This window comes from Strongylocentrotus purpuratus, unplaced genomic scaffold (assembly GCF_000002235.5).
Source record: "Strongylocentrotus purpuratus isolate Spur 01 unplaced genomic scaffold, Spur_5.0 spur5_scaffold_20, whole genome shotgun sequence".
Classification (NCBI taxonomy): domain Eukaryota; kingdom Metazoa; phylum Echinodermata; class Echinoidea; order Camarodonta; family Strongylocentrotidae; genus Strongylocentrotus; species Strongylocentrotus purpuratus.
The window spans coordinates 32,229,919-32,242,523 of record NW_022145606.1 but is presented as its reverse complement, the minus strand read 5'-3'; positions in this window follow the sequence as shown (position 1 = coordinate 32,242,523).

Here is a 12,605-nt window from a genome sequence, read left to right as displayed (position 1 = left end):
ACTATATTCTCTGAAATGTTATATTTATTGAGGGTGACTTCAAAAAGTTAATAACCTGGAAGGGAGGGGGTGCAACCTGCCACACGCTTCTACCTCTTGGTTGCTTTGATCCATTGCCGAAAATATTTTGGCACCTATCATCCCCCCAACCACGGATACAAATCGACACCCTTGACTGGGCCATACCTTTGCGTATTTGGCTTGCGTGTTGCTGCGTATTTATGGCAAGCCGTTTTAACAGTTATTCCTATTTCTTGATATCAAGAAATCAAATTCTTGATCGATTTATTTATATCAAGAAAAAGGAATAAATGTTAAAACGGCTTGCCATAAATACGCAGCAATACGCAAGCCAAATACGCAAAGGTATGACTGAGGCATCATCTGAGCGGTGAATGCTTGCCACGAATGTAGCGAATTTGGGATTTCGCCATGGTTCGTAAAAGGTCCAAAACATTCACAAATAGTGGCAAAGTATAATATTACATCAGTCTATGGAGACTCAACTAATTACACTTTATGAAACGATGGATTGTTTAACTGTGTACTTGCCAAATAGTTGCTAAACTTCGCTAATACTATTGCTAATATTTTCTTATAGTCGCTAATACTAGTCGCCAACTGCCAAAATTCGCAACGTTTGTAAGCATTCGCCGCTCAGTGAGATACCCCTAAAATTAAAGGACAGTAGCGCTCTTTAGTGATACGAACTCGGGACCTCCCGATTACGAGATCACTGGGTCATCGCACCCTCAGAGTTGCCATACGTTTTATGCTGCGCAAAGATTCAATCAGTTTAATTTTGGCCATCACAAGAAGTGGGTTATTGATGGAGACAAAATGCTCATGTACCCTTTACAGCTCATTGTATGTATGTTATTATATTACCAAAGAAGAAGAAAGCCAGTCAGTCACTCAGTAGTGTCTGACAGTGAAGTCTAGCAAGTAAACAGGTTTTCTTGCATAATTTGAATATTAGAACACAGCTAACGTTCAACTTTCACAGATAGGACATACATGACATATTCATAATTCCTGCAAAGTTCTACAGAATTTGAGGTTGGCTGCCAAACGGACATAATACCTTTAAAATGTACTTCTTCCCTTAATAATAAAGTATAATTTACCTATTTAAGAGTGTTATGTTTTTTCTCTTCTCATTCTGTTACTTTGTATAAAGTAGGCTTACGGTTGCACCATGTGAGAAGGGGAGGACTGGGGAGTTCTGAAAAAGACTGTCGGTAATCTTTCTTTCTTGAGTGTTTAAGCCTGCTGTATATCTACATCACCATGCAAGCCGATACTTATAAGCAGCATCTATTTGTTTTAGCGCTACAAAATAATCGATATCATTATCAATACAATTACAAACTGACGCAGTCAGAAAGACGTCTCATGTGCATCAGGAATAACGTAAGGGCATTTGGGCCTACCTGATTTCGATGCGGTGTTTGAGTAGAATTCGGTGAGATGATGATATACTCTCTCGTAGCTTGATGTGACGAAGTGTCTCTATCCAGCTTTCTGTTGAAGTACTGTCTAGATAGCTTCTAGTATTATAGAAAATCGAAGCCTGCAATGACCTTCTGCTCGTAACCGACAAGTCACCGCATTCAAATTAAATTGCGAATAGTGCTCAACCAGTATGTTCTATCATTTGTTAACCTTGTGATGTTTTGTATGTTATCATCTTGCCTGGAAATGAAATAAATAAATAAATAAATAAACATGCTGGTGGATAAAACTTTCTAAAATGTTATTAAATATGACCTCGGAACGCAGTTTGATTATTTTTTATTCAAAATTTTAATCATCGTCAATGTCATCATTCTGGCATCTCTCTTTTTAAAAACATTCTTGTCTGTGTATGTACTACAGCTAGATTTCTTATTTGTTGATGGATTGAGTAGATGTCAAAACCTGCCGTTAGTAACCGACAAGTCACCATGTTCATGTATCTTAAATGTTCGTTTTGATTCATTTCCTTCCCATTTCTTTCTCTCTGTTTAATACTGATAAAATGTTCAATTTGTCCTTAATAATCAAAGCCGAATATTATATTCATATTTTCTATATGCACGAGAGCGAGAGAGAGAGAGATAGGGGGAGAGAGAGAGAGAGAGAGAGAAAGAGAGGAGGAGAGAGAGAGAGAGAGAGAGATGGAGAAATAGAGAATATAATAACTGACAATTATTGTGTACAACTATGAATTGCATTCTTTTCAATATGATATCATTCGCTGCCAATACTCAGAATCTAAATATGATAAATCCACATAATACACCAACGCTGTTAACCGCATCCATCAATCCAACGATAGCTCAAGTGCCAAAAACACCATGATGATCAAATATGGAGAGGGAAAAAATGAAATTTGAACAAAAATTAATGCACTATGCACTGAGAGGCTTCAGTTGAAATCGAAAATTCTCTGTGACGAGCTTAATACTAGTTTCTGAGGGACCTATCACTGAAGATCCATAATTTTACAGGTGCCTCGAAAACTACGATTGCATGGTACATTTGATTTATATCCTTCATCAAGAAATGAAAAACTAAGAATGTAAACTATAAAGAAATAAATCGGAAACCAATAATCAATTCACACTTTTGTCCAAAATACACACAATTCCTCTCCCACCCACCCCCCTCCACATACACACACGCTGTGCCTGCAAAGAGAGTTATCCATTCCACAGTGGTTGTGTGTTTTTTTATGGGGGGGGTATTTTTTTGATGTTATGATTGATTTGAAATGTGATTTTTTTAAAATACTTTTTCCCTCAACAAACAAAATCGAAAACATTAATTGCATAATTAAGATACAACTTACAAGATAGTGCAACATTATATTACATGAAACTTAATACAATTAGCCTTTACTTCTAACCTCGTCAATACAATATATGAAAGTAATAGCTTATAACAATTGTATATTTGATACATGTGTAACAGGTCAAAATTGTATTGTTTTATACTGAAATTTCAGGTACGTAACTGGGATTTGGCTAGAATTACTGTTGGACTTAGCCGGGATAGAATATTTAATATTTATTCCGAAACCTCAACATGAGACCGGAATCATGCATGGAAGAAATACTGGGGCGACTTCTAGGAACTGTTGGGTTTATCTCTCTACCTTTTTTCTGTTAACCTCACGGAGAGGCCGAGGAGGGCACATTGGTAGCGAAAAGGGATTAGCCAAAAGCAAAGGTTATAAGATTTCTTTGTATTTTGCTTTGTCAAATTCTTGTATCTTAGGAGGTTCCTAAGATGTGAAAATATTTTTTCGGTGGGGTGGTCGTTATGAAATATAGCTTGTAGTTTTAATTGCTGCTGCATTTGCAAGAGTGTGTAAAGGTTCTACAAGGACGAAACCTGCCATGACCATATGCTCATAACCGACTGAAATTGAAAATAGTGTTCAACAACATGCTAGTGGATAAACCTTTCTAAAATTGTAATACATATGACCTCCGAACACAGTTTGATTATTTTTTAATCAAAATTTGAATCCTCGTCAATGTCATCATTCTGGCATCTATCTTCTTTTTTTTTTTTTAATTTCTTGTCTGTGCATTTATTACAGCTAGATTTCTTATTTTTTGATGGATTGAGTAGATGTCGAAGCCTGCCGTTCGTAACCGACACGTCACCATTATAAGTGTAATATTCAACGAATCAATCAACGTCAAATAATTGATTCATCATCCCTCTATAAATAATTATTTCACATTTTAACATACCTGCGTTCGTTTCCATCACGAATGAACATTTAGTAGGTATCTTAGATGTTCGTTTTGATTATTTTCGTACCCATTTCTTTCCCCTGTTCAATACTGATAAAATGTTCAAGTTGTCTTAATCAAAGCCCTATATTATATTCATATTTTCTTCATGCCCGAGAGAGAGAGAGAGAGGTGGAGAAATAGAGAATATAATAACAGACAATTATTGTGTACAACTATGAATTGCATTCTTTTCAATATGATATAAATCGCTGCCAATACTCAGAATCTAAATATGATAAATCCACATAATACACCAACGCTGTTAACCGCATCGATCAATCCAACGATAGCTCAAGTGCCAAAAACACCATGATGATCAAATATGGAGAGGGAAAAAATGAAATTTGAACAAAAATTAATGCACTATGCCGTGAGAGGCTTCAGTTGAAATCATAAATTCTCTGTGACGAGCTTAGCAAAGGTTTCTGATGGACCTATCACTGAAGATCCATAATTTTACAGGTGCCTCGAACACTATGATTGCATGGTACATTTGATTTATATCCTTCATCAAGAAATGAAAAACTAAGAATGTAAACTATAACGAAATAAATCGGAAACCAATTATCAATTCACACCTTTGTCCAAAATACACACAATTCCCCTCCCACCCACCCCCTCCCCCCTCTCCACATACACACACGCTGTGCCTGCAAAGAGAGTTATCCATTCTACAGTGGCTGTGTGTGTTTTTTTTTATTGGGGGGGGGGGGGTTATTTTGTTGATGTTATGATTGATTTGAAATGTGTTTTTTTATACTTTTCCCTCAACAAACAAAATCGAAAACATTAATTGCATAATTAAGATACAACTTACAAGATAGTGCAACATTATACTACATGAAACTTAATACAATTAGCCTTTACTTCTAACCTCGTCAATACAATATATGAAAGTAATAGCTTATAACAACTGTATATTTGATACATGTGTAACAGGTCAAAATTGTATTGTTTTATACTAAAATTTCAGGTACGTAACTGGGATTTGGCTAGAATTACTGTTGGACTTAGCCGGGATAGAATATTTAATATTTATTCCGAAACCTCAACATGAGACCGGAATCATGCATGGAAGAAATACTGGGGCGACTTCTAGGAACTGTTGGGTTTATCTCTCTACCTTTTTTTTCTGTTAACTTCACGGAGAGGCCGAGGAGGGCACATTGGTAGCGAAAAGGGATTAGCCAAAAGCAAAGGTTATAAGATTTCTTTGTATTTTGCTATGTCAAATTCTTGTATCTTAGGAGGTTCCTAAGATGTGAAAAGATTTTTTCGGTGGGGTGGTCGTTATGAAATATAGCTTGTAGTTTTAATTGCTGCTGCATTTGCAAGAGTGTGTAAAGGTCTTACAAGGACGAAACCTGCCATGACCATATGCTCATAACCGACTGAAATTGAAAATAGTGTTCAACAACATGCTAGTGGATAAACCTTTCTAAAATTGTAATACATATGACCTCCGAACACAGTTTGATTATTTTTTAATCAAAATTTGAATCCTCGTCAATGTCATCATTCTGGCATCTATCTTCTTTTTTTTAAAAACTTTCTTGTCTGTGCATTTATTACAGCTAGATTTCTTATTTTTTGATGGATTGAGTAGATGTCGAAGCCTGCCGTTCGTAACCGACACGTCACCATTATAAGTGTAATATTCAACGAATCAATCAACGTCAAATAATTGATTCATCATCCCTCTATAAATAATTATTTCACATTTTAACATACCTGCGTTCGTTTCCATCACGAATGAACATTTTGTAGGTATCTTAGATGTTCGTTTTGATTATTTTTGTACCCATTTCTTTCCCCTGTTCAATACTGATAAAATGTTCAAGTTGTCTTAATCAAAGCCCTATATTATATTCATATTTTCTTTATGCCCGAGAGAGAGAGAGAAAGAGGTGGAAAAAAAGAGAATATAATAACAGACAATTATTGTGTACAACTATGAATTGCATTCTTTTCAATATGATATAAATCGCTGCCAATACTCAGAATCTAAATATGATAAATCCACATAATACACCAACGCTGTTAACCGCATCCATCAATCCAACGATAGCTCAAGTGCCAAAAACACCATGATGATCAAATATGGAGAGGGAAAAAATGAAATTTGAACAAAAATTAATGCACTATGCCGTGATAGCCTTTAGTTGAAATCATAAATTCTCTGTGACGAGCTTAGCAAAGGTTTCTGATGGACCTATAACTGAAAATCCATAATTTTACAGGTGCCTCGAACACTATGATTGCATGGTACATTTGATTTATATCCTTCATCAAGAAATGAAAAACTAAGAATGTAAACTATAACGAAATAAATCGGAAACCAATTATCAATTCACACCTTTGTCCAAAATACACACAATTCCCCTCCCACCCACCCCCTCCCCCCTCTCCACATACACACACGCTGTGCCTGCAAAGAGAGTTATCCATTCCACAGTGGCTGTGTGTGTTTTTTTTATTGGGGAGGGGGGTTATTTTGTTGATGTTATGATTGATTTGAAATGTGTTTTTTTTTTTAATACTTTTCTCTCAACAAACAAATTCGAAAACATTAATTGCATAATTAAGATACAACTTACAAGATAGTGCAACATTATATTAAATGAAACTTAATACAATTAGCCTTTACTTCTAACCTCGTCAATACAATATATGAAAGTAATAGCTTATAACAACTGTATATTTGATACATGTGTAACAGGTCAAAATTGTATTGTTTTATACTGAAATTTCAGGTACGTAACTGGGATTTGGCTAGAATTACTGTTGGACTTAGCCAGGATAGAATATTTAATATTTATTCCGAAACCTCAACATGAGACCGGAATCATGCATGGAAGAAATACTGGGGCGACTTCTAGGAACTGTTGGGTTTATCTCTCTACCTTTTTTTTTCTGTTAACTTCACGGAGAGGCCGAGGAGGGCACATTGGTAGCGAAAAGGGATTAGCCAAAAGCAAAGGTTATAAGATTTCTATGTATTTTGCTATGTCAAATTCTTGTATCTTAGGAGGTTCCTAAGATGTGAAAAGATTTTTTCGATGGGGTGGTCGTTATGAAATATAGCTTGTAGTTTTAATTGCTGCTGCATTTGCAAGAGTGTGTAAAGGTTCTACAAGGACGAAAACTGCCATGACCATATGCTCATAACCGACTGAAATTGAAAATAGTGTTCAACAACATGCTAGTGGATAAACCTTTCTAAAATTGTAATACATATGACCTCCGAACACAGTTTGATTTTTTTTAAATCAAAATTTGAATTCTCGTCAATGTCATCATTCTATCTTCTTTTTTTAAAAACTTTCTTGTCTGTGCATTTATTACAGCTAGATTACTTATTTTTTGATGGATTGAGTAGATGTCGAAGCCTGCCGTTCGTAACCGACACGTCACCATTATAAGTGTAATATTCAACGAATCAATCAACGTCAAATAATTGATTCATCATCCCTCTTTAAAAAATTATTTCACATTTTAACATACCTGCGTTCGTTTCCATCACGAATGAACATTTAGTAGGTATCTTAGATGTTCGTTTTGATTATTTTCGTACCCATTTCTTTCCCCCTGTTCAATACTGATAAAATGTTCAAGTTGTCTTAATCAAAGCCCTATATTATATTCATATTTTCTTTATGCCCGAGAGAGAGAGAGAAAGAGGTGGAAAAAAAGAGAATATAATAACAGACAATTATTGTGTACAACTATGAATTGCATTCTTTTCAATATGATATAAATCGCTGCCAATACTCAGAATCTAAATATGATAAATCCACATAATACACCAACGCTGTTAACCGCATCGATCAATCCAACGATAGCTCAAGTGCCAAAAACACCATGATGATCAAATATGGAGAGGGAAAAAATGAAATTTGAACAAAAATTAATGCACTATGCCGTGATAGCCTTTAGTTGAAATCATAAATTCTCTGTGACGAGCTTAGCAAAGGTTTCTGATGGACCTATAACTGAAGATCCATAATTTTACAGGTGCCTCGAACACTATGATTGCATGGTACATTTGATTTATATCCTTCATCAAGAAATGAAAAACTAAGAATGTAAACTATAACGAAATAAATCGGAAACCAATTATCAATTCACACCTTTGTCCAAAATACACACAATTCCCCTCCCACCCACCCCCTCCCCCCTCTCCACATACACACACGCTGTGCCTGCAAAGAGAGTTATCCATTCCACAGTGGCTGTGTGTGTTTTTTTTATTGGGGGGGGGGGTTATTTTGTTGATATTATGATTGATTTGAAATGTTTTTTTTTTTTTAATACTTTTCCCTCAACAAACAAAATCGAAAACATTAATTGCATAATTAAGATACAACTTACAAGATAGTGCAACATTATATTACATGAAACTTAATACAATTAGCCTTTACTTCTAACCTCGTCAATACAATATATGAAAGTAATAGCTTATAACAACTGTATATTTGATACATGTGTAACAGGTCAAAATTGTATTGTTTTATACTGAAATTTCAGGTACGTAACTGGGATTTGGCTAGAATTACTGATGGACTTAGCCGGGATAGAATATTTAATATTTATTCCGAAACCTCAACATGAGACCGGAATCATGCATGGAAGAAATACTGGGGTGACTTCTAGGAACTGTTGGGTTTATCTCTCTACCTTTTTTTTTTCTGTTAACCTCACGGAGAGGCCGAGGAGGGCACATTGGTAGCGAAAAGGGATTAGCCAAAAGCAAAGGTTATAAGATTTCTTTGTATTTTGCTATGTCAAATTCTTGTATCTTAGGAGGTTCCTAAGATGTGAAAAGATTTTTTCGGTGGGGTGGTCGTTATGAAATATAGCTTGTAGTTTTAATTGCTGCTGCATTTGCAAGAGTGTGTAAAGGTTCTACAAGGACGAAACCTGCCATGACCATATGCTCATAACCGACTGAAATTGAAAATAGTGTTCAACAACATGCTAGTGGATAAACCTTTCTAAAATTGTAATACATATGACTTCCAAACACAGTTTGATTATTTTTTAATCAAAATTTGAATCCTCGTCAATGTCATCATTCTGGCATCTATCTTCTTTTTTTTTTAACTTTCTTGTCTGTGCATTTATTACAGCTAGATTTCTTATTTTTTGATGGATTGAGTAGATGTCGAAGCCTGCCGTTCGTAACCGACACGTCACCATTATAAGTGTAATATTCAACGAATCAATCAACGTCAAATAATTGATTCATCATCCCTCTATAAATAATTATTTCACATTTTAACATACCTGCGTTCGTTTCCATCACGAATGAACATTTAGTAGGTATCTTAGATGTTCGTTTTGATTATTTTCGTACACATTTCTTTCCCCTGTTCAATACTGATAAAATGTTCAAGTTGTCTTTATCAAAGCCCTATATAATTTTCATATTTTCTTCATGCCGGAGAGAGAGAGAGAGAGGTGGAGAAATAGAGAATATAATAATGACAATTATTGTGTACAACTATGAATTGCATTTTTTTCAATATGATATAATTCGCTGCCAATACTCAGAATCTAAATATGATAAATCCACATAATACACCAACGCTGTTAACCGCATCCATCAATCCAACGATAGCTCAAGTGCCAAAAACACCTTGATGATCAAATATGGAGAGGGAAAAAATGAAATTTGAACAAAAATTAATGCACTATGCCGTGATAGCCTTTAGTTGAAATCATAAATTCTCTGTGACGAGCTTAGCAAAGGTTTCTGATGGACCTATCACTGAAGATCCATAATTTTACAGGTGCCTCGAACACTATGATTGCATGGTACATTTGATTTATATCCTTCATCAAGAAATGAAAAACTAAGAATGTAAACTATAACGAAATAAATCGGAAACCAATTATCAATTCACACCTTTGTCCAAAATACACACAATTCCCCTCCCACCCACCCCCTCCCCCCCTCTCCACATACACACACGCTGTGCCTGCAAAGAGAGTTATCCATTCCACAGTGGCTGTGTGTTTTTTTTTATTGGGGGGGGGGGTTATTTTGTTGATGTTATGATTGATTTGAAATGTTTTTTTTTTTTTAATACTTTTCCCTCAACAAACAAAATCGAAAACATTAATTGCATAATTAAGATACAACTTACAAGATAGTGCAACATTATATTACATGAAACTTAATACAATTAGCCTTTACTTCTAACCTCGTCAATACAATATATGAAAGTAATAGCTTATAACAACTGTATATTTGATACATGTGTAACAGGTCAAAATTGTATTGTTTTATACTGAAATTTCAGGTACGTAACTGGGATTTGGCTAGAATTACTGTTGGACTTAGCCGGGATAGAATATTTAATATTTATTCCGAAACCTCAACATGAGACCGGAATCATGCATGGAAGAAATACTGGGGCGACTTCTAGGAACAGTAGGGTTTATCTCTCTACCTTTCTTTTTCTGTTAACCTCACGGAGAGGCCGGGGATGGCACATTGGTAGCGAAAAGGGATTAGCCAAAAGCAAAGGTTATAAGATTTCTTCTTTTTTTGCTATGTCAAATTCTTGTATCTTAGGAGGTTCGTAAGATGTAAAAAGATTTTTTCGTTGGAGTGGTCGTTATGAAATATAGCTTGTAGTTTTAATTGCTGCTGCATTTGCAAGAGTGTGTAAAGGTTCTACAAGGACGAAACCTGCCATGACCATATGCTCATAACCGACTGAAATTGAAAATAGTGTTCAACAACATGCTAGTGGATAAACCTTTCTAAAATTGTAATACATATGACCTCCAAACACACTTTGATTATTTTTTAATCAAAATTTGAATCCTCGTCAATGTCATCATTCTGGCATCTATCTTCTTTCTTTTTTTAAACTTTCTTGTCTGTGCATTTATTACAGCTAGATTTCTTATTTTTTGATGGATTGAGTAGATGTCGAAGCCCGCCGTTCGTAACCGACACGTCACCATATTCGTGTAATATTCAACGAATCAATCAACGTCAAATAATTGATTCATCATCCCTCTATAAATAATTATTTCACATTTTAACAAACCTGCGTTCGTTTCCATCACGAATGAACATTTAGTAGGTATCTTAGATGTTCGTTTTGATTATTTTCGTACACATTTCTTTTCCCCTGTTCAATACTGATAAAATGTTCAAGTTGTCTTTATCAAAGCCCTATATAATTTTCATATTTTCTTCATGCCGGAGAGAGAGAGAGGTGGAGAAATAGAGAATATGATAATGACAATTATTGTGTACAACTATGAATTGCATTTTTTTCAATATGATATAATTCGCTGCCAATACTCAGAATCTAAATATGATAAATCCACATAATACACCAACGCTGTTAACCGCATCCATCAATCCAACGATAGCTCAAGTGCCAAAAACACCATGATGATCAAATATGGAGAGGGAAAAAATGAAATTTGAACAAAAATTAATGCACTATGCCGTGAGAGGCTTCAGTTGAAATCATAAATTCTCTGTGACGAGCTTAGCACTAGTTTTTGAGGGACCTATCACTGAAGATCCATAATTTTACAGGTGCCTCGAACACTATAAATTGGATGGTACATTTGATTTATATCCTTCATCAAGAAATGAAAAACTAAGAATGTAAACTATAAAGAAATAAATCGGAAACCAATTATCAATTCACACCTTTGTCCAAAATACACACAATTCCCCTCCCACCACTACAGGGAAATGTTGTCAACCGTGGACCATTTTTAGTACTTGTGTGTGTGTGCGTAGGTAATCACCAGCAACCGCGGACCACTCCATAGAAAACTACATCAAACCGCGGACGTACCTCCTATGGGATGATACACGTAGCGAGCGCCTCTCCCGCGCAGTCGAAAGGGGGCGCTGTGACATTTCGCAATACACATCGGACTGATCCAGTCGATGTTGCCTACACGCTGTGACATCTAATATTCAAACGCCCCTTACGTCGTAAATTTAATACGGCGGAACCGGTATCGCAACCGTGGACGGTCCCCCATCGCAGGTACGTCTGCGGTTTGAGGTAGTTTTCTATGGAGTGGTCCGTGATTGCTGGCGTTTTCCTACGCACTCACCCCCTTCCCCCTCCACATACACACACGCTGTGCCTGCAAAGAGAGTTATCCATTCCACAGTGGCTGTGTGTTTTTTTTTATTGGGGGGGGGGGGGGTGATTTTGTTGATGTTATGATTGATTTGAAAATTATTTTTTTTAAATACTTTTTCCCTCAACAAACAAAATCGAAAACATTAATTGCATAATTAAGTTACAACTTACAAGATAGTGTAAAATTATATTACATGAAACTTAATACAATTAGCCTTTACTTCTAACCTCGTCAATACAATATATGAAAGTAATAGCTTATAACAACTGTATATTTGATACATGTGTAACAGGTCAAAATTGTATTGTTTTATACTGAAATTTCAGGTACGTAACTGGGATTTGGCTGGAATTACTGTTGGACTTAGCCGGGATAGAGTACTTAATGTTTATTCCGAAACCTCAACATGAGACCGGAATCATGCATGGAAGAAATACTAGGGCGACTTCTAGGACAGTAGGGTTTATCTCTTTACCTTTGTTTTTCTGTTAACCTAACGGAGAGGCCGGGGAGGGCATATTGGTAGCGAAAAAGGATTAGCCAAAAGCAAAGGTTATAAGATTTCTTTGTATTTTGCTATGTCGACTTCTCGTATCTAAGGAGGTTCCTAAAATGTGAAAGGAATGTCCGTGGGGGCATAGTCGTTATAAAATAAAGTTTGTAGTTTTACTGCTGCTG